The following is a 19,846-nucleotide window of genomic DNA, read 5'->3' on the forward strand; positions in this document are numbered from 1 at the left end:
GAATGGTTTGGGTTGGAAGGGACCTTAAAGATCCCATGTTCCAACCTCCCTGCCATGGGCAAGGGCAATTCCCACTAGATCAGATTGCTCAGAGCCCCATCCAGCCTGGCCTTTGAACACCTCCAGGGATGGGGCACCCACAGCTTCTCTGGGCAGCCTGTGCCAGTGCCTCACCACCCTCATAGTAAAGAATTTCTTCCTTATATCTAACCTAAACCTACCCTCTTTTAGTTTAAAGCCACTTGTCCTGTCACTGCACCCCCTGACAAAGAGTCCCTCCCCAGCTTTCCTGTGGGCCCCCTTTAGGTACTGGAAGGACGCTACAAGGTCTCCCCAGCACCTTTTCTTCAGGCTGAACATCCACAGCTCTCTCAGCCTGTCTTCATACGAGAGGTGCTCCAACCCTCTGATCACTTTCGTGGCCCTCCTCTGGACCTGCTCTAACAGCCCCACATCCTGCTTGTGCTGGGGGCCCCAGACCTGGACGCAGCACTCCAGGTGGGGCCTCACAAGGGCAGAGCAGAGGGGCACAATCACCTCCCTTGACCTGCTGACCACGCTGCTTTTAATACTGCCCATGATACGGCTGGCTGTGCTGCCTGACGGATCTACAACAGGACCTCTCCTGACCCAGATGCAGAGAGAAACCCCATCGCCCACCCCTTCAAAAAGTTTTAAACCAGGCCACACGTAATGACTAAGACACATGTTACTCCAGGTGGAAATCCCATCTCCCACGGCCACCTTACAACAAGTCCTAAAAATCTCATGTTGAAGCCACAGTGTAGTAGTCTTCAAGAAAGGCTGTCAATCCCTGACATCTGCAAGGTGCCATCTGGAGCTCTATTTATACTGTGCTGAGATGTGCGTCAGGCACAGAAGCAGTTACTTAATTAAAGAGTCTCCGACAGTCCCTGCCTCGTTAGCAGCCCTCACAGCCACAGGCTGGTCAGCAAAGCAAGTCCCTTCCACTCTGAAGGCAGGAAAGGAGCTGCAATTTTGCACAGGAACCAGGAAACGTGCCAAGTCCCTACTTCCCAATTCACTAAAAGGGGAATTTCAAAACTCAGTAATTCAGAACGTAAGAGGCATTTTTTACTTTTATTTTCATTGGGCATTTTGGCACGATGCCAACTTTGTGCTTAGCTTTTCACAAAATAGGTGTTACGCATGACCATCGTACGTATGAATAAAGGAGCAACTCAGAATTATGTGGGAGCTAGTTCTGCTCTCCCTGCCAGCAGGGCAGGTGGAGCGAGACCCTCACAGGTCCCCAACACCACCAAGGGTGGAAGAGCACGAGACCAGAAGCGACTGCAGCCAGGCAGGCAAGAAAACATGGTGCCTCAAAGAGTAACTTTGAAACTGATGTGGCCCAAACAACGCAGCTTCTTTCAAGTTCAGACAGAACTTGTACCAGGAACTGTAAGAAAAGAATAGTTTCAAGCACGTTTATGAGACAAAGAGCACATTATTAGACATTATGTCACGATGCCGTATGTATATAATTATAAAACTTCAGTTCTGAGGGCTAGCATCTATTTACATGACTCTTTTCACTGTATTTGTGCCAAAACACAATCCACATAAAGAATCATGCAAAAGTTCTTCTCCAACAGTAAAAAAAAAAAAAAAAAAAAGTTGACTGGCTTTTGCAAAACCCCACATCTCTTATCTGTCAGAAAGTGAAATTTCTGTGCCTTGGTTAACAAGTAGAAGTTGGAAAACAAATCAAGGTTTTCTGACATTCTTATTGCTAGGAAACAGCCCACAGCTTGTAAAAGTGCTTTTTCTTTTTTTCTTTTTTTTTTTAATTGATGGAAACAGTCTTTGCACAGCTGCCTGCAACTTTGTCTTTTGCAAAGTTAACTGAAGGTTTAGTCAGCTTTTTTTTTTTTTTAAAGTGTAATTTTGCCAGACTACACACCTCTCTCCAATTATGGAGATTAATACTTTGCAAAGAATGGTGCTTTTGGGTATGTAGAGCTTCAGGTGGTTTTATTCAAGTTACTGACTGACTCCATACTGGTGGGGAGGTTTCCCTGTAATAAGCTCTTTTAAAAATGATTAGCATGTAAAATTATGCAGTGTTTGCAAACAATTCTGCAAGAAACAGCCAACAAAAATTCCTGTACTTCTCACATCAAAATCAGACAAGTCAGCAGCAATGCCTCTCCTTCTTTACCACTCTCCCTCTGGCTAACCAAGACCACAAACACTGATTAGAGCACGAGCAGCAGCGTCCCGTCCTCAGCCAGTTGTCCTTCTGCTCCTCTCCCTGCATCAACTTTCAGTTGTGCAACTTTTCAGTTGTGCATAGTTAGATGCAGAAAACCAGATTACTTTGCTGTAGCAAGTTTGAAACAACACTACCATAATCATGGTAAAATCTTCAAATAATCAGCAACTTCCAAAACAGTTTCAAACTTTTTCTTCTTCATATGGATACTTACGAACATGCAGAGTTCATATCCTCCCTATGAACACATTTCAAAAAAAAAATCACATCTAGATTTTTGGCAAATCAGCTTACTGCTCTATTTGCATATTACATAATTACAATCTACTTCAGGTCTCTATTGGAATCAATCTGAAAGATAACAGCAATGTATCAAGAAATGAGAAGTGCAGGATGGGTATGAAGAATATTATTAAACAGCTTCTTGAAGTTCGATTTTACTTTCTCTTCAGCTAGCATCTTTACCTTTCTTGGCTAAATCTTTGGCAGTTTAAAACAACTAACAAAGTGCATCAATAAATCCTTCCATGGAATATCACCAACTTATGAAACAGACAACCTCAGACAAAAAAACACAGACAACAAAACCCACAACTCTTTATGTATGACAACTGTACCCCCACCTTATTAAACCCTGGTTGTGTTGACAGAACATTAATGTGAAATTGCTTTGTTGTATCGTATACCTATGAATTGAAAAAAAAGCATATTTTATCTTTGAGTCTTCCACATAAGACAAGTAAAGGCAAATTTACACACTCCACCCCCTCTTTTTGTTCAGACTGAGATGAGAAGTTTTCTAAGAGATACTTCAGGGTTTTTGTTTAAAGTGTTAATTCGGTTTACATCAAGTTTCTTCCAATTAGTAGGTAACAAGTATCTGTACAGAGTATTTTTAATTACAATAGACAAATCATCTCAAGTTTACTACTAAAATACTTGTAATGTAACAATAACATAAGCATTATATACTATAAAATAGCTCCTAGTCCAGTTACACAATATATTCTTACATAACAACCTTCCTTTCATCTGAATTTAATAGAAATACACACACTGGAGGATGGAAAGAAAACTGTATCAATACAAGCACCATTTTATCAGTGTAAACTGCCTAACCCAAGCACAACTACACTAAGTAAGAAACAAATATCCATACTTTTGACATACCATCACAGCTAGTAGGCAGCGATGAACCCAAAATAAAATTTGAGATAAAACACTGACATTTATAATCCCCGCAATATCAGGAAAACACCGCCATTCAAAAGGAAAAAGAATGAAAATTGCTGCAGCCATTTCTGCAACATATGTAACAGACAAAAGAGCGTATCTTACAGAATGGGGCACAAACATTCAACCATATAAAAAGTGGAGATAAGTTACAAGATAAGATCAGTTACAAAACAGAATGTGAACACAAAATTTGGGAATTTAGAAGCAGCTATTTCAAACGTTCATAGAAATCAGGTCTCAGCAAAGTGCCATCCTGAACAGACTTTATATTGCAGCTTTGTTAGGAGAGGTCTGATCTGTGAATTCGTGATGAAAGTCTTAACTTGCCCTTTAATTACTTCTCCAGTGCCACTTTCTACCTCAAAAATACACATTGCTTTCAATCTGTTCAAACTGAAAACACCATGCTGGCCTTTCAAACATATCTTCAAGAATAGTAATGAAGATTGCTGTGCTGTGTTTCTATCATACAGACACTAGTTTCAACTCATCTGTCCAAATAAAAAACGGGCAATTCAAATAACGAACACACTACTCCCACACACACACTACCAAAACTTTCCCAATCTCCAGAAAAAAAATAGCAGAAATAGTGTTTCAAAAATAATCCTTAGCAGGTAAGAAAAGCTATTCATAGCAAGAAAAGTTCTGAAGTCGGAGTGGCATAACACAGCCAGACATCTGGGACCCACCTAGCCAACAAAGCAGCTTTACTTTTCATTTTCAATCAACAGGTAATCAATACATATTGGAGAGAAATTCATGTAACACTTCAAGTCACAGAAAGCAGGCTACCACATTCTACAACAGCTGATTTTCTAGGTACACCAGCTACTAGAGATTTATATACAGCATTCTGTAATCATTTTACCTTGATGTGATAAAGGCAGCAGGCCCAGCTGCAAAATCTCTTCCCAGAAGAAACTGTCAGCATCTTGGATGCACATAAAAAAGCTCCACTAGCAACTGCCATTGGTTGCTTGAGCTCAGAACCCTGCTGGAGCAATGCAAACCCCAACAACAACAGGAAAATACACGCGGGGAGATGGACAGAAGACAAGCAAGAATTCTCCTGACACCCCAGGGGCTTCTCCTAGTCGTCCAAGAGCAACCAGCCCCACCTGAATCTCTGAGCAAAAGTATTTATATCAATAAATTTGTTTTGATATTTCTATCAACAAATATTAACAATCCAGAGATGTTAAAATCCCATTATCTTTAGAAAATATATCCACTTCCAACCCTGCTTACAAAGGGAAACAGCTGACACATGGCTAGTGTCCTCCAACTGAACTCAAAACTGAACTAAAAGCAGATCTGCAATATGAGTTAGCCCACAGAGGAGTGACTTTTGCAATAACCACCACGGAATCTCTAACTAGTTTCCCGAACAAGTTACTGTTACTGCAAGCTTTTATGACAAAGAAATCATAAAAACTTGTACATGGAAATCATTACTCTGAAAAATTGGATACAAAATGCACACATGAACTCTACCAACTAGGTTAGTAATTTACATGTTATATATATGCATATATATATTTTTTTTGCTTGCTTGGTATCAGTGCATTCAACCAGGCCTTGCAGTATAACATAACATTATGTAAGCCTGCATCTTGTAATCAAGCTTTGCTTCTTCACAGATTACTACTTCTAAGGACCTCACTAACAGCTAATGCTCTGGTGCCAAGTTGGTAGGGTATTAGATTTTTTTTTCCCCTTTTCGGAAACTCCTCGTGTAGTATCATGGAGCTGCAGACCAACATCAGGAGCATAACTGTTCTTGAGCAATACACACATGCAGAAGGAGAGGCATAGCAGCCTGGACACTGTCCAAATGACTCTGGAGCAGCTCGTGAGACAGCCTGGCATGCACGCTATACTTTTCAGAGTACCCACCTTACACAACAGTTTTCATTTTGACCTGGTTCATTTTACCGTAGTATGTGAGCAAACCCAAACTTTGCAATACAAGCCTCAAGATCCTCACAGAGCAGAGCCAGTCATCCACTAAAATTATTGCTTTACAAACAAAGGCTTAAGAACACACTGATAACAACCAACCCCACAGGATAACATAAGGAAAACTTTCCAACAATTCTACTCCAACAGTCACTCTCATATCAAAAGGAGCAGAAGGACACACACCATTCCTATCCTCCCACATAAACCTACCTCCAGTTTAACCAGAATAACTGAAATTCTAAGAAATTTACAAGTAGCTTAGAAACTGTGTTTTTCACTTCAAGTTTTGCAAAATTATGTATAACCTTAGCGAAGTTTGGAGTACACAGAGGGACAAATCATGTTTTAAACAGACAACACAAAAGACCTCAAAATAACCGCTGCCCTCTCCTCCAGTAGGCGCAAATCTGCTTGGTACACTTCTAATTATAAATATGGTAACATGACATGAGGAGAGAGCCAGCCCCTTGAGGAAGATCTCAGACACTACTAACCCAAATCTGTGCCGAGCAAAAGGCCAGATCAACAGATTACAGTGCAATATATAGTGGGGTTGGTTGGTTTTGTGATTTTTTTTTTTTTTAAACCTACAAAACATACAGCTATTTATACAAAGCGTACCACGTTAACATACCTCCAAAGTGCAGTTACGTCTATCTTACACTAATCTATTATCCCAAAGGTTCCTGCTTCTATTTCTGGGTCCATAACTGGCACTGCTCAAGTCCTTTTCTCCACTTTCTCGGGTAAATTCTCTTCACTATTCCCCATAAAATAAAACCATTTGGAGCTCTAGATGGCATTTAGAGTAAGTACAACTGTATCCTCTGCACACTTTCATTTAAACTAAACTTAATGATTTATACATCCAATTTCTTTCTTGCTAGTATTTGTTCTTTGGCGCTAAATTGTAAGGGAAAACATTAATTAACAGCGAAGTCCCTTCTTCATGTGCTTCATCTCCTAAAAACATCCCAAAGTGCTAGATATTAATTTATTTTAGGTCCACAACTTAAATATATCATAAGTGTGCACAAGCTTGCTTTATTGTTATGAAGTGTTTCTAGTACCTAGTACTCCTCATACTACTGCCAAGCCATATGAACTTCAACTCTAAGATGCACCTTTTTCCATCTGCATTATTTTTCCAACGCAGCTGAGATAACTTATACTGTGCAATCAACCCATTGATTTCAGAAGCATAGTTCTTCCAGAAAGCCTACTACGCCAACCACTTCTCACATTTACGTAGTGGTAGGAAAGACACCCGACCTGCTCATTCTCTCCCAAAGTGAAATACGGGCGCAACTTTAAGCATGAACGCATTGCTCGGCTCGCCGACAGAACTCACCACTTAATTACTTCAGGCATGAAACAGATGGTAGAGTAAAAACAACTACGGCTAAAAGAGGGCTAAACTAACACGTCAAGGTTACTGCTGAGTACCTTGGTTTCAGGCACGAGTTGTTTTTCTTTAATCTCTAGATAAAGTAAAGAAAGACGGCGATGCCAGGCTCTGCTCATGCGATTCCCCCAGCACCCAGGTTAGCAGCCCTACCTCCACCCCGCAGTCAGACAAAACTTTGGGGTCACCGCAGAAGCAAAGCCAGCCCCGGCCGGCCCCGCAGCAAGGGGAAAGCAGGGTAAGGCTGGGCGCGGGGCACGGCTCCCTGGGGAGCAGAAAGAAGCCAAGAGCCGAGAGGGCGGCAGGTCAGCGCTGGCCAGCACGACGTTGCCCTGCCTGCCTGCCTGCCGCCGAGGGCGGGCAGGGAGGCGCAGGCCGGCTGAGTCATCCCTCGGAGCAACTTCGCTGCCAGGGCTCCGCCGTCAAGCCGCGGGCAGGGTGCGCCCCAACCCGCCCGCCCGGGGGTCCCCACCACCACCACCATCACTACCACCCACCCCCCCCCCCCGTACCCCGACTCCTCGCCTCCCAGCCCTCGCCGAGCCCCCTTGCGGCAAGGCGGTGGAGCCGGGCAGCCCCCCGCCGGCCTCCCCGCGGCTCCCTGCGATGGAACGGGGCGGCCGAGGGGCCCGCGCCCCCCCGCCCTTCCCAGCGCCACTCACCCCAGGGGCCGGCGGCGGCGGCCCCGCGCATCGTGCGGCGGGCGGGCGGCAGCGGCGCCCCCCGGGCCCGGCGGCTGGGCGGGGGCCCCCCGAGCGCTCAGGCAGGCGGGGAGCGGGCGGTGCGGGGCCGGGGGAGCCGGGGCGCAGCCGCCGCCGCTGTTTGTTATTGTCGTCAGCCGCTTCCGGAGCCGGGGAACGCCGGGAGGGGGCGGCCCCGGGGAGGAACCGGGCGGCGGAAGCGGTGGGGCCGGGCCTCGCTTCTCCTCCGCGTAGCGCCGGCGCGGCCGCCGGGCTGATTTCAGCCCCCCCGACGCCTGGGAACGGCCCGCTCTGCCCTCCCCAGGCTGGGGGGATCCTCTCGCCGCCTCCCTGAGTTGGCTCATGAGTTCTTTGTGGTTTTTTTTGGCACGAAGCAGCCCCTGAGTCTCCTCGGGGGCTGGCCCCTTGTTCCTATGCTGGGAAAGCGAAAATAAACTTTGTACGCCTCGCTTTCGGGTTTCTCTTTTATTTTTGGTTCCTCTAGTGGTCTAGTCACGTACGAAAGAGCAGGATAGCGGGCGGCGTGAGGGGGTTTGCCTCAGCTGCAGGTGGGGGTCACGGTGCTTGGGTTCAGGACATCCTTAGAAGAAGCAAGGCTCCCTTATGTCATATCTTTTCCGTATCATATTCTTGTGTTACATTTTATGCGTATTGTTGGGTCTTATGTACTGCAGCACCGTGACCTCTCCTGTAACCTAAACCATAGGCAGCAGGTCAGGGAATAGAAGAAATTCAAAGCACGATGCCGTGGTCAGAATAGGAAGCAAGCGCATAAGAGGAGGGACGCAAAGCGAGAGCACAGGCATCTCATTTTCAGCCTGCAGGACAGATGCATTTAGTAAAATAAGTAGGGTCATTATAAAGAACATTTTCTTCCCCCTCACCTGAGGTTTCCTCTTAGGCCTGTTTAAATCTCATGTGCACAGCCCTTCACCCAATTTTATTTTTTCCTTAGTTCATCAGCCAAAAAAACACGCTTTCTCACAAGCTAGACCAGGCTTATGGTTTTCACAGTAAACCCTGAAGTAGTTATTTCTGTCAGGATGAAGAGCTTCCTGCCTGTCTGTCATGTTAAAGACAACAATGAACAGCCACAGCTTGTGCAGACAGGTATTTGTTCTTGGAAAACACTGCTGTGGGATTTGCAAGTAAATAAGGCCTCGTTACCCCCAGTTGCCACCTTGTGGTACCTGATACCGAGCGCTTTCTGACTCCTGCAGCTTGTAGGGAAACGTGGCCTAGTTACCCACATTCTGGAAGATGACTTTGGCACTTCAGAGTACAACCGTGACTGGAGCGGAGAAGGCATCGGTACCGAAATGAGCAGACATAATTTAATGGGAAATATGATCAGGGCAATTGAGCAATTCAGGGCAGCTTTGTGTAATTTAACTTTGATTACTCAGACACTGAAGTGGCAGTGCCAATGGGCTTGGTAGTTTCCTGACAAAGCACCTCTGCCATTCAGGCTTTCAGCAATTGCATAAAGGCTCTAGGCACTGAAGCGCTGTTGTCTTTGACAGCACGTATGGGACACCTTGATTTCAGAGGCAGCTCAGGAAGGACTGAAGCAGGAACAGGAGTAAGCAAAGCACTGCTAGCAGAGCAGGTTGGTCTGGCTTGATCCTGTAACATTTCATTATGTTGCTTCCTCTCGAAGTGATCCAGAGCCACTTCATGCCAAGCAACTAATTACAGTGGCTTTTTTTTTTTCCACGAGCCTGTCTGAACAAAAACAAACAAAAGTTTAACATCATATCTAGCACTTCTGCCCTGAAAAGCTGTATTTTATGAAGACTATTTTGCTCCAGGATATGTATAAAAAAGCATTAATTTGGGGTTGCTGATAATTCTTCACATTTTCAAGGCGCTGTACCAAATTTAAGTTAGTATTCTTTCAACGTATTGTTCAGAATTCACCAGTACATTGTTTTCACATTCTGTACAACAGCCAAGGAGGTTGAAGGAGTTTTTCACTGTGTGCTTTTAATTTGGGGAGCTAAATTGGGTATACCAAGGAATGTGTCTCTTAAATTATGTGTTCATGCAGCTGTAGTTGGGGAGCAAAAAGAAAGGGGTGCTCTGCGAGGGCAGGCAAGCTGGCAGCCGAAGCTGACGGCGAGGTTGGCAGGGGCACTGTCATCATGAACAAAGAGTGCGGTCCCACTGTACCAGAAGGAGGTCTGGTGACGAAAACCTGGTTCAGCCACCAGGTCAGCAGCTGGGAGGCAAATCCATGGTGACAAGGCAGGCCTGGGGTTGAGCCAGCACAGTGCATCAGGATCCACGGGGTCACAGCTGCAGTGTACCTCAAGAAAAGGCCAAGGCCAAGGGCTGAAACGTAAATGCAGCTCCCGAGCAGAGGGGAAGCAGCCCCCCAGGGCCTCCCACACAGTCCTTTCACAGCAGCCTGACCAGGTCCCCATCACCACACCATGTCACAGCTGGCCTTGAGCAGGACAGCCAACCCCTTGGAAGGGCTTGCAGAGCCTGTTTGGGCCATGAGAGCTGCCATAAGTGGGTATAGACACTGCAAATGTGATTTATATTTAAAAATTCCAGTTGCAAGCCAAAGCTATGTATTTAAAAAAATTGAAGCAAGGTTGGTTAGCTACTTACTACAAACTATGGGGGTTGTAATTTCATGAAGTCAAGAATGCTTTTTGAGTGAAAATGCTTTAGAGAAATATATATACATATATTGATTTAATTCAATTCCAAAAGAAAACTAGGAGACATGAATTAGTCTGAGTACTCCCAAAACAAATGGGACAAGACTGTGAAAACTCTTGTTTGATTTACAGTGTTTTAAGAAAGACATCCAGTGTCAATCTAAACTTTCAAGGATTACAGTGGTTAATTAGCATCATATTGTTACCTTAACTGGGCAGTTTCACTGTCAGCCATTTAATTGCTTACATGCTTCTCTTCTGGAGATGTTTGTTCACATGTGATTCCATAGCACCTCTGAATTTTCTCCGTGACACCAAATAAGCTAACTCCTCGAGTTCTGCTCCTAAGTGTTTATTCCCATAGTGCGTCCCTAACACTTCTGTCAGGCATACCCTTTAAACTGATAGCACTAGGTCAGCAGAATGATTTCAGTATCAAACACGGAAGTAGCATATCAATCTTTATGTAGCTTCTTCATCTGCAGTTGTAACCTGCCTTGCCAGTAATGGACCAATACTGTTGGTATTTATTCAGTTCCAAATGTACTTGAAAAACCACATCTTCCTGTTTTCTTTAGCTCTTCTTGCCCATAACTGTCCCTGTGCACTTCTGCTTCCCTTACACTTGATATCTTTATCAACTTCCCTTCAATTTTGTCTTTTTTGAGGGGTGAGGGGTCAGGGGGTTAGGATAATGGACATAGCTGCTTTCCCTTCCCTGCTGAGCCAGGCTGATGTTTGAAACCTAAGTTCCTTGTCTCTCCATTCACACTCACTGAGTCTTTGTAGCATCTTTTAAAGAAATCTTGAACAAGTATTTGTTTTCAGTTTAAGTTTTCCTGCAACAAAACAAGTTAATCACTTTTTAAAATAGTGGGGTTTTTAAAGCACAAAGTAAATTACTGCTCTGAACTGGAGTGTACAAAGTGAATGCCAGCCTCCAACAACACAAGTTCTCCTCCATATTAGGCAGAGAGGCTTAAAGAACTTTGATAATCCCTTAATGGAGCCTGGCACTCCACAGCAAACACCAAGTACTGTCCCATCTCTTGCTTCTTTCTAGAGCACAGACTGGTCCATAAGCTCCCAGTAATTTGTTTTTGAATGGTCAGTGACTCAGGAGCAGCTGATGCCATTTTTGACAGCACACCACTCCCTCTGACCCTTTTATGGATCATTCCTAACTAGTGATTTTAACATCATGTGACTCTTCCCAATATATTTCTGTAATTCTGACTACATAGGTTTTGAATTCATAAGTGAATAACTTGATTTTTTTGTGCTCGTTGCCTGAGCTCTGTGCAGGAAGCTAATTATTTAGCTTCAATTTAACATCTAGGTCATGCGATCAGGTTTTGGTCCTGGGCAGAAACATGCAAATGACATTTAAACCTCAGATAAAATAGTCAGAATGGACATACCTTCAGAAGTGGTTAAGAGCAGGAGCTTTGAAAGCAACACAGGCCACCTGAATAATCATATAAAAATCCTCTTTGCTCATTTTAATTTAGAGACATCGTTTGTGTGTAATGTAACAACCAAACCTTCCCGCACCACCTCCTCCCCACAACACATGGAGGATACTGAACACAAGGAAAAACAAGTAATGCACTAAACATTACACAGAACAGTAATAATGATTACAATTATATAAAGGCATTGCTGTATTAGTATTACTGAGTATTTCATGTTGCTGGGAATAGAATTGACTTTTTAATATGTAGCAGCTTTTTTTTTTTCCTATTAAAGCACTTAAGTCACATTCACATATACAACTATAGTTTTAAATGTTAAGTCTAATTCCTACAGACAAGAAAATTAATTATATAAACAGATATTCGGGTTGAAGAAGTTATCCCAGGAATTCAGTTGGCCTAAGTTGCTAGAAAGCTGTGGAGACGCCTCTTCATTTTAGAGTTATGGCATGGGATACGCTGTCCCCATTTGCAAAACATCATTCTAAATACCTGGTGGTCTTTCTGTTCACAGATCACATATTCCCATCCTCTCATGACTTGCATCAGTCACTGTCCCGGGTCAGTCACATAAAGAAATAATTCACAAACGAAGGGGTGCAGGCTTACCTGTGAGACTGGAGCTCCTCTCAGCCTCACCGGTGAACTTTACATCTCACTGTAACTCTACCACAGTACACAAAGCTACGTTCAAGTGGCATTATTCAGGGAAAAGGGATTTGGGATGTACTCGGCTGAAAACCCAGGCCACGAGCCAACCAATGTCCCAGCACCCAGCCTGGAGATGCCCCTCATCAGGCACTGCCCTGAGACAGCCTCATACACTTCTAGACCTTGTCCACTCCTATGTTTAGTTTTTAATGGACAGTCTATTTTTTAAAGGCTAGAAAAAGTATGATTACATATAATCTAAGTCAGTAACTTAGGCATTTTTTGTTTGTTTGTTTGTTTTCTTTTGTTGTTGTTAAAAAGGACTGCTTGGGTTTTATATTAGCATATAACTTCCCCCCACCCACAAGCTTTGTATTAACACAAATTAGAAATTCAAGATGCAGAAACTCTTCATTTAATGTAATTTATTAACTATATTTAAATAAATTATTAAGAGCCTCAAACCAAATTTATAAAACCCACTTTGTGCTTAAATGAAGATGAATTGTGAAAAGAAAATATCACCTATTAACATATTGAATTATTTTTTCTCCTTTGGTCTTGTAGCTTATAGCATTCAGCGCTTTTTGTTTCATTTTTATTCATTTTTATTCCTGAATGGAAGGGAAACAAAACCATCATTTTCTTCTAGCTCACAGATTCTTAATGCAAAGAATTAGTCATTGACCTCAATTAACTGAATAAACTGAAGTGATGATTCTTTGTATCACCAGAAGAGGCTATACCTAAGTACCATTCCTAAGTACCTAGTTTAAGTATTTGTAAAAGATTATGTAGGAGTAGAATAATTTAAGCGAGATTTTAAATCATTTTCAAAAAATAAAAAATAAAAATCTGACTTCTGAGTGTACTTGCATTCATTACTCATTCTTAGAAGCTTTTTTATATTCATTGATGAGATCAGCTGTGGGTGCTGGCAGAATCCTCTTTCAGGGCTTTGCGGCTTTGGAATTTGCTCTGCATTTGAGCTTTGCAATGCAGCAACTCTGAAGTCTGCTGGTTTCATTGCATCATTTATGTTCCCTATGCATTTTAAAAGCATGTATAGATTGTTGAAGCCAACGCAGAGAGGGAATTGTTTAAAGAGATAGAGATCGTGGAAGGCTATTTTGCATTTAAAAATACTCAAAGATCATAAAATGAATATTTTTCTAGAATGTATTTCTAAAATGATTGTGTTTGGTACATTTATGCATCAACACATGAAGGACACCAAAATGGAGACTAACAGGTAGAAATCTCTACTAAGAACAAATTACTGTTTTCTGCTGAAATAAGCAAATTAGCGATAATGCAGATCACTATCTGCATAATCATTTGGGCACGGAAAAGTAGGAAAAAATATGTCAAAACTGTAATCTCACCACCATCAAATTCTTAATAGGATTCTTTTCTTGAAGACTGGTTTGGGTTTTTGCTTTTCTTCATTTTTTACAGCATATAGAGAAAATCAGGTTTGTGCATAGAGGTTTTCTGTTTCCTCTAATATATAACCTGTTCATGATTTAACCGTGAAGAAATGAGCTTCAGTGAGTAGTATGTCTGTTGTTTCCTCTAATATATAACCTGAGTCAATGAAGCTTGTCATAATTTTGTTCATTTAATATTTCTCCAAGTAGTAACTCCACTTTGCAGTTTACTTAGTTCATAGGAGCACAGAAGCCCAATCTGTCCCAAATGCTGCTTAAAGTCTGAGTGTGCTTATGATTGATTTTGCATTGTGCTCTCCAGAGACATATGGAAATTCAAGCATTTCTTGTGGTTATCTTAAATTCAGAAATACTCCAGATGACCATCTCAATAAGCCATTGCTTTTCACACCTTCCTAAGTTCATTGTCCCTCTTCATATTTTGTGAGGTACATTCCAGCACATGCCAGGGTGTTTTGTGATTTTGCTGCAGACAGCTCATCCCACAACTTGCACGCAGTGTTGGTGCTCTGTGTTGGATTTCAGATCGCAGATGTGGAGCAGAACTTGCGTTAAGTGTTGCACATCTTTCATTGGTGATGGCACAGCTGAAGTATCACCTGCTCAGCTGTGGCTGCAAAACTGGTTTGTGAACTTGGGAAATTCACAACTGGCTATCTCAGCCTGAGCACTATGTCCTTGCAGCTATGCCACCAGTAGTGCTGTGACCCATTGAGGGCTAGCAGAGTCGAACCTTTGACTGTAGGCTTTACGGTCACTTTTTCTCTAATGACAGGATTACATTTCTGAAACTAAGCAATAGAAATCATCACAAGTTGCAGATATAGATTGACTAGTGTATTGCATAGATGTACTCTAAAAAAAAATAAAAATCTATGTTTACACAGCAAATAGCAATGAATTGGAGGCAATTAAGGAAAATTATAGAAAACTCTTGCAGATACAAGCAGTAACTCAACAGTGTGCTTAATATTGTCATTACAAAGGAAGAAAGAAATGCTAAGAAGAAGAAAAGTGAGGAGCAAGTGAGAGCAAGCCAGATCCCAAAGTGGAATTAGACATAGAAACACTGCACTCTTCAGTGCCTGCTGACCAGAGCAAACCCTGGAAGAACCCAGGAAGATGATTTTGTGATTTCAGTTCAGCTGTGTTTATGAAGGCCTCTGGAGTCCTCCTGTAAGATGCGCTAGGGTTCCACAGAGGATTTTGTTTAACCTTTTCAACCATCCTGCTGTGGCAACTTGTCTCTAAAGACAATTTTTTGTATTTCTCTGAAGCAGTTGGTATTTTCAATAGAACTGAATCGATCTCACTTCTCCAACAGATGCACCAGAGATCTGAAAGCAAGGTCTGGGCTGCGGGACTGAGGCCAAAGATTCTTGGCATATCTATGATGTTACTGAAGAGAAGTATTGTGTTCCCTCTCAAGCCCAAACAAGCAATTAATTTACATCCTAGTACTGTCTTTTTCTAACCATGTCTATGTATCTAGGCTCTTTCTGTTCAGGCTCATGGCTATTGAAGCCAATATGCAACAGGGGTATTTGTCTGTGTAGGGGACAGTAACAGCCTTATCCTTGCATGAAGGTTGTCTTAGAAAGCACTGCTGCTATATCCTTTCCCCTCAAAAGGTCTGTAGGATGCACAGCATAGCCAGCAACAGTATGAAATGTAATAGCCTCTCACTTGCTTTTGTTGTTGGGGTTTAATTCATTTTCTCCTGCTCCTCCTGTCTTGCCTGTCCTGGGCATATGGGCCAGATGGAGTGGCCTCTCAGCTGAGCCATTGTCCTTCTTCCCCATCCAGGCGCAAAGAAGAGCACAGAAAGTTTTTTTTCCCACTATGGTCAGAAACAGGAGCTATCAATCCAAACAAATAGAGTTACGTAAGTTTTTACTAGCTTTTAAGAGAAATAACAGAGTACTTCTGCTGGTGTTAGCTTTATTTAATAGAATAAGCATTTTTTCTTCTCTAAAAGATCCTCTTCTGCATTACACCACATAGTTTAATGCAGTCTAGAATTACCTATTTCATGGATGCCGTGGTTTATTGCTGGCAACACTATATTGCAATTCTGAGAAAGCAACGCTAGAGGACATTGTTAGTCTTTACATGTTGATTCTGCCGGAAAGCAAGCGGAGCTCTCAGAGTTTATTTTTTTTTTCTCTTTAAGCATACATAATGTGGAGTATGTTTAGGAACCAAATCCACTCTTGATGCATGGTTTCATCAGTTTTCACGCTTCATCTTTTTATTTATTTATTTATTTATCAAATAAGAGTAGAACATCAATCCCAGAACAGACAAGGGAATATATACATTAAAACCAACACAGTGGTCTAACAACCTGCATGTCAGTCCTACACAATTTATTTATTTCTCTCTAATATTTCTTAATTATTTTTCAAATATCTCATTTAGCAAGGATGAATGTGAGTTTTAATATTTTCCATTAAAGACACATATTAGGAATTAATATTGAGCTGTGTGATATAGCTATATAGAGTGCTTGCTAAGGTTAGGCAGTGTTTCAGAAAGGAAGCGTATCTTTGTTCTGTTTCTTTTACAGTCCGATGAGTACAAAGTTGTCTGAATGTCATTTACCATATGCAGAAAGGCATGTCCTTGAATATTTCTAATATTCTAGCAAAGAGCAGGTAGACACTTAGAGGTCCAATATAGCACAATATTAAAAGTTTGAGTACCAACACTTAGATACTTTACTAGACACACAGAGACTTCATTTCACAAAGGACTGAAGTTGTACTATGCTGCTTAGAGGGTTTCAATTGAAGCTTACCATGTTCAAAAAAACAAACAAACAAACAAAAAACAATAATTTCATAATGAAAAACAAAAAACAAAACAAAAAAACCTTTTGGGAACATTTTTTCTTCTGTTTTCTTAAAGCAACATTTTAGCTGGGACAGCCACCCCGGTATAGTATTTTCTAGTGAGTTCTAAAGCTACTGTTAGATTTTATTTCTGCACACTTTAATGCAAGGAATTTATCATTCAGATTTATAGAATAAATTGTTTTCTCTATAGAAAATGCATTCAAACTCTTTTAGAACACCAAGTACTGAAATTTCGTTAGTTACTTGATGAGGCAATAGACAGGGTAATAAATAATGCACATACTTATTTTGTCGGGTTCCAAAAGTCTTTTGCATTTGCCATATGGACCTCTATAAAGGACATACTGGGACTTAAATGTAGGCTTTTTTAGTAGGCTATAAAATAACCTAATAACCTTATTTTAACATTAGACAAAAATCACCTACTAAAAGAGAGTGACAGTAAGTTCTTTCTTTCTGACTAAAAACTGGTAAACATGGTTGGTTATTTACATACTTAGTAAATACAGGAAGAGAACTTAAAGGTAAAGAAAAATCCCATTAAGCAGATTAGAACTTTTATTGCACTTACCTAATGAAATTCAATATCTACTTTAACCAAGAATAGCAAGTTTTTTACATTAAAAAACAAAACAAAACAAAACAACAACAAAAAACAGCCTTTTATTAGTATGTTATATAATAATAAATTGCCCTTATGTCATCTTTAGTTATTTAACTTCACTATACTTCCATTTTTCCCCTTGGAATAATATTTATGAAGTAAATAGGTAATACACATTTGGCAGCAACTTCAGAAAAAGATATTAATGCCCTGGGTTAAGTTTGTCATATTAGAGTGTGGTGCCATGGTTCCTTGAAGCTAATTCTAGCAGGGCTAAATAACATAAATGACATCTCATGTTATCAGAGCTTATTTTAAATCCTATTTTCTTATGGATATGTGAGCACAGTACCTGCTTTTCTGAGAATGTCTTGTGTGCTACATGGATGTTGTAAAATGAAAACTGAATTTGGCCAGGTGGCTGTGGCAAATACATGTAAGTAGAAACAAGAGTTTCATATCATCTTTCACTTTGAAAATTAACTGATATTTCTGTGAAATGATTGTCAAATATTCTCAGTGCAATACTTTTACAAGTTCTATTGAAACACTAATCTGAATGATAAACGGGGGGGGGGGGGGGGGGGGGGGAGCATATGAAGAGGAAACTATTGAATATGGCTCAGTTTTGCACCATACCAGCAGTGTGCTCACTGAAATACCATAGAAATGTGTTGGGGAACATGTCTCAAATCTGCCATGTCTGCTTTTTTGTTACTTTATGTGGGAAAGAGGGAGATTTCATGGGAAAGCATGGAATATATTGAATGCATGTTCTTGTTTTGCCAGAGTTGTATTTGTTATTTTGTTGTGTTTTTGTTTCGGTTTTCAATAATATCTTAATATCTTTCTACACTAGATATGTCTATTTACTTCTTATGTTTAATTGTGCTGAGACATTTTGACAGTGCCTTCTCCTAGCACACATTCTTCTAGTTCCCTTCAAGCTCAGACAGAAGGAGGACCTGCAGTCCCTGTTCCTTCAACTATCATTTGTAATGCTGTTCTTTTTCAAAGCTCTGTGTTGCTTCTCCATTTCACATTTCTTTGCTGGACCTGCATATTCAGCTAGAGAGAGTTTTTCAAGGCTGAGTAACTACCGAGACAGAAGAAAATATCCAAGGTTTAGGAATTAATTTCTGTTTCTTTGGTTATTTTGTTGGTTGGTTTGGTTTGGTTTGCTTGTTTGTGGGTTGTTTGTTTTGTTTTGTTTTTCCTTTCAATTTAAGGTGGGAAAAAGCAGCTTCTCATTCTTCTGTTTAATCATTAAGTACTCGCAGAAAGTTTATTTGGACACTAGATGACAGTGGAAGATAGTAATTGCAAACAAGATTTTGAAGGAGAACATCATTGGAAACATATTTGCTAAGGTTATGTGTTATGACTGGTGATAAACCACTAATGTTATTTCTAGGGTTAGATATTTTGCAGTGTAGAAGTTTGCATTATAGAACTTCTACAGAACTTATTCTATAGAACTGTAATATACAAGGTAATGCTACCTTGATTTTACCAGAATTTTATGCTGAGACCAGACCATTTTTTGCTTATACTGGACTCTATATTTTTTTAGCCTAAGCTAGAAAAACAGATTCATAAAGCCTGTTTTAGTAGATACAATGAATGCATTCACAACCAAATATGATATCAAATATTCAGGAAATAAGATAGGCAATTTTAAATTCGCATACTACCAAAAAAAAAAAAAAAGGAGAAGAAACAACAAAGAGGGAACATGGAGACACACTGTTTTAAAGTAGAGATGACTAAATCTTTTAAGTGATTAAAAATATTTGAATAGTTCTTGAGAACTTGCTGGTAACATGCAAATTCTTTATTTTCAAGCAGTCCATTCTCTTAGTCAAAATACTACCTTAGTGAAACAACACATGGCATTTTTCATTACCAGTTAGTCTTTTCAAATAAATACAGTTTCCTGTAAATCTTTTCTATCAAGGAAAAATTATTCACAAAATTTAAGAATTACGCTGAAGGCAAACTTAAACTAAATACTCTTTCCCAAATCCCATAATCATCAGTACCTGGCAATACAAATCAATGAAGGCAGGAACATTCTGGCTCCTGCATCATTTTTGAAAAAAGAAACCTACAGAGCTATGAAAGTTACCACTAAGATTGATCAAAGTTATCCAGAAAGGGAGATTGAGGGTTTCAAGGAGCACCAGCCCTGCAGTCAGTCAGAACAGGGCTCAGCTTTGTGTAAAACCCATTCTCACAGACCCCATTTTGATTACTTGTAAGTGCTCAGCACCATCAGGTACAAGACTCCTGGTCTAATGGAGATGTGCAACAGAAATCAGCACAACAAAAAATGCCATCTGCTCTGCCTGCTAGGATAGACTTTCTGAAGTGTTACTTCTTCACTTTCTATATACTCCATCTTAATAATGGCAAGGGTAATTCCCTGAGACTCTAAAAGAAGCACTTTCTCATCAGATAAATGCCTCTCCTGAAATGATTAAAATTTTCAATATACACCAAAGGCTTCAAAGATGCCTGCCCGCAAATTTCAGGGATTTCTAATAATCCTTCACTGCAAAAGGTGAAGGGAAAAAAGAGAGAGAGAGA

General features: G+C 40.9%; 1 protein-coding gene across 2 annotated transcripts in view; it reads right to left on the minus strand.

The window, feature by feature from the left end:
• Positions 1–7,696, minus strand: part of RB1CC1 (RB1 inducible coiled-coil 1) — a 77,653-nt gene extending 69,957 nt beyond the window's left edge. For both annotated transcript variants that reach the window (XM_066992991.1, XM_066992990.1), the window contains exon 1: positions 7,508–7,696. The gene's annotated coding sequence lies outside the window, so the exon portion shown is untranslated. The remainder of the gene's footprint in view (positions 1–7,507) is intronic.
• Between the last annotated feature and the right edge of the window lie 12,150 nt (positions 7,697–19,846).

This window comes from Anser cygnoides, chromosome 2, assembly GCF_040182565.1.
Source record: "Anser cygnoides isolate HZ-2024a breed goose chromosome 2, Taihu_goose_T2T_genome, whole genome shotgun sequence".
Lineage (NCBI taxonomy): Eukaryota > Metazoa > Chordata > Aves > Anseriformes > Anatidae > Anser > Anser cygnoides.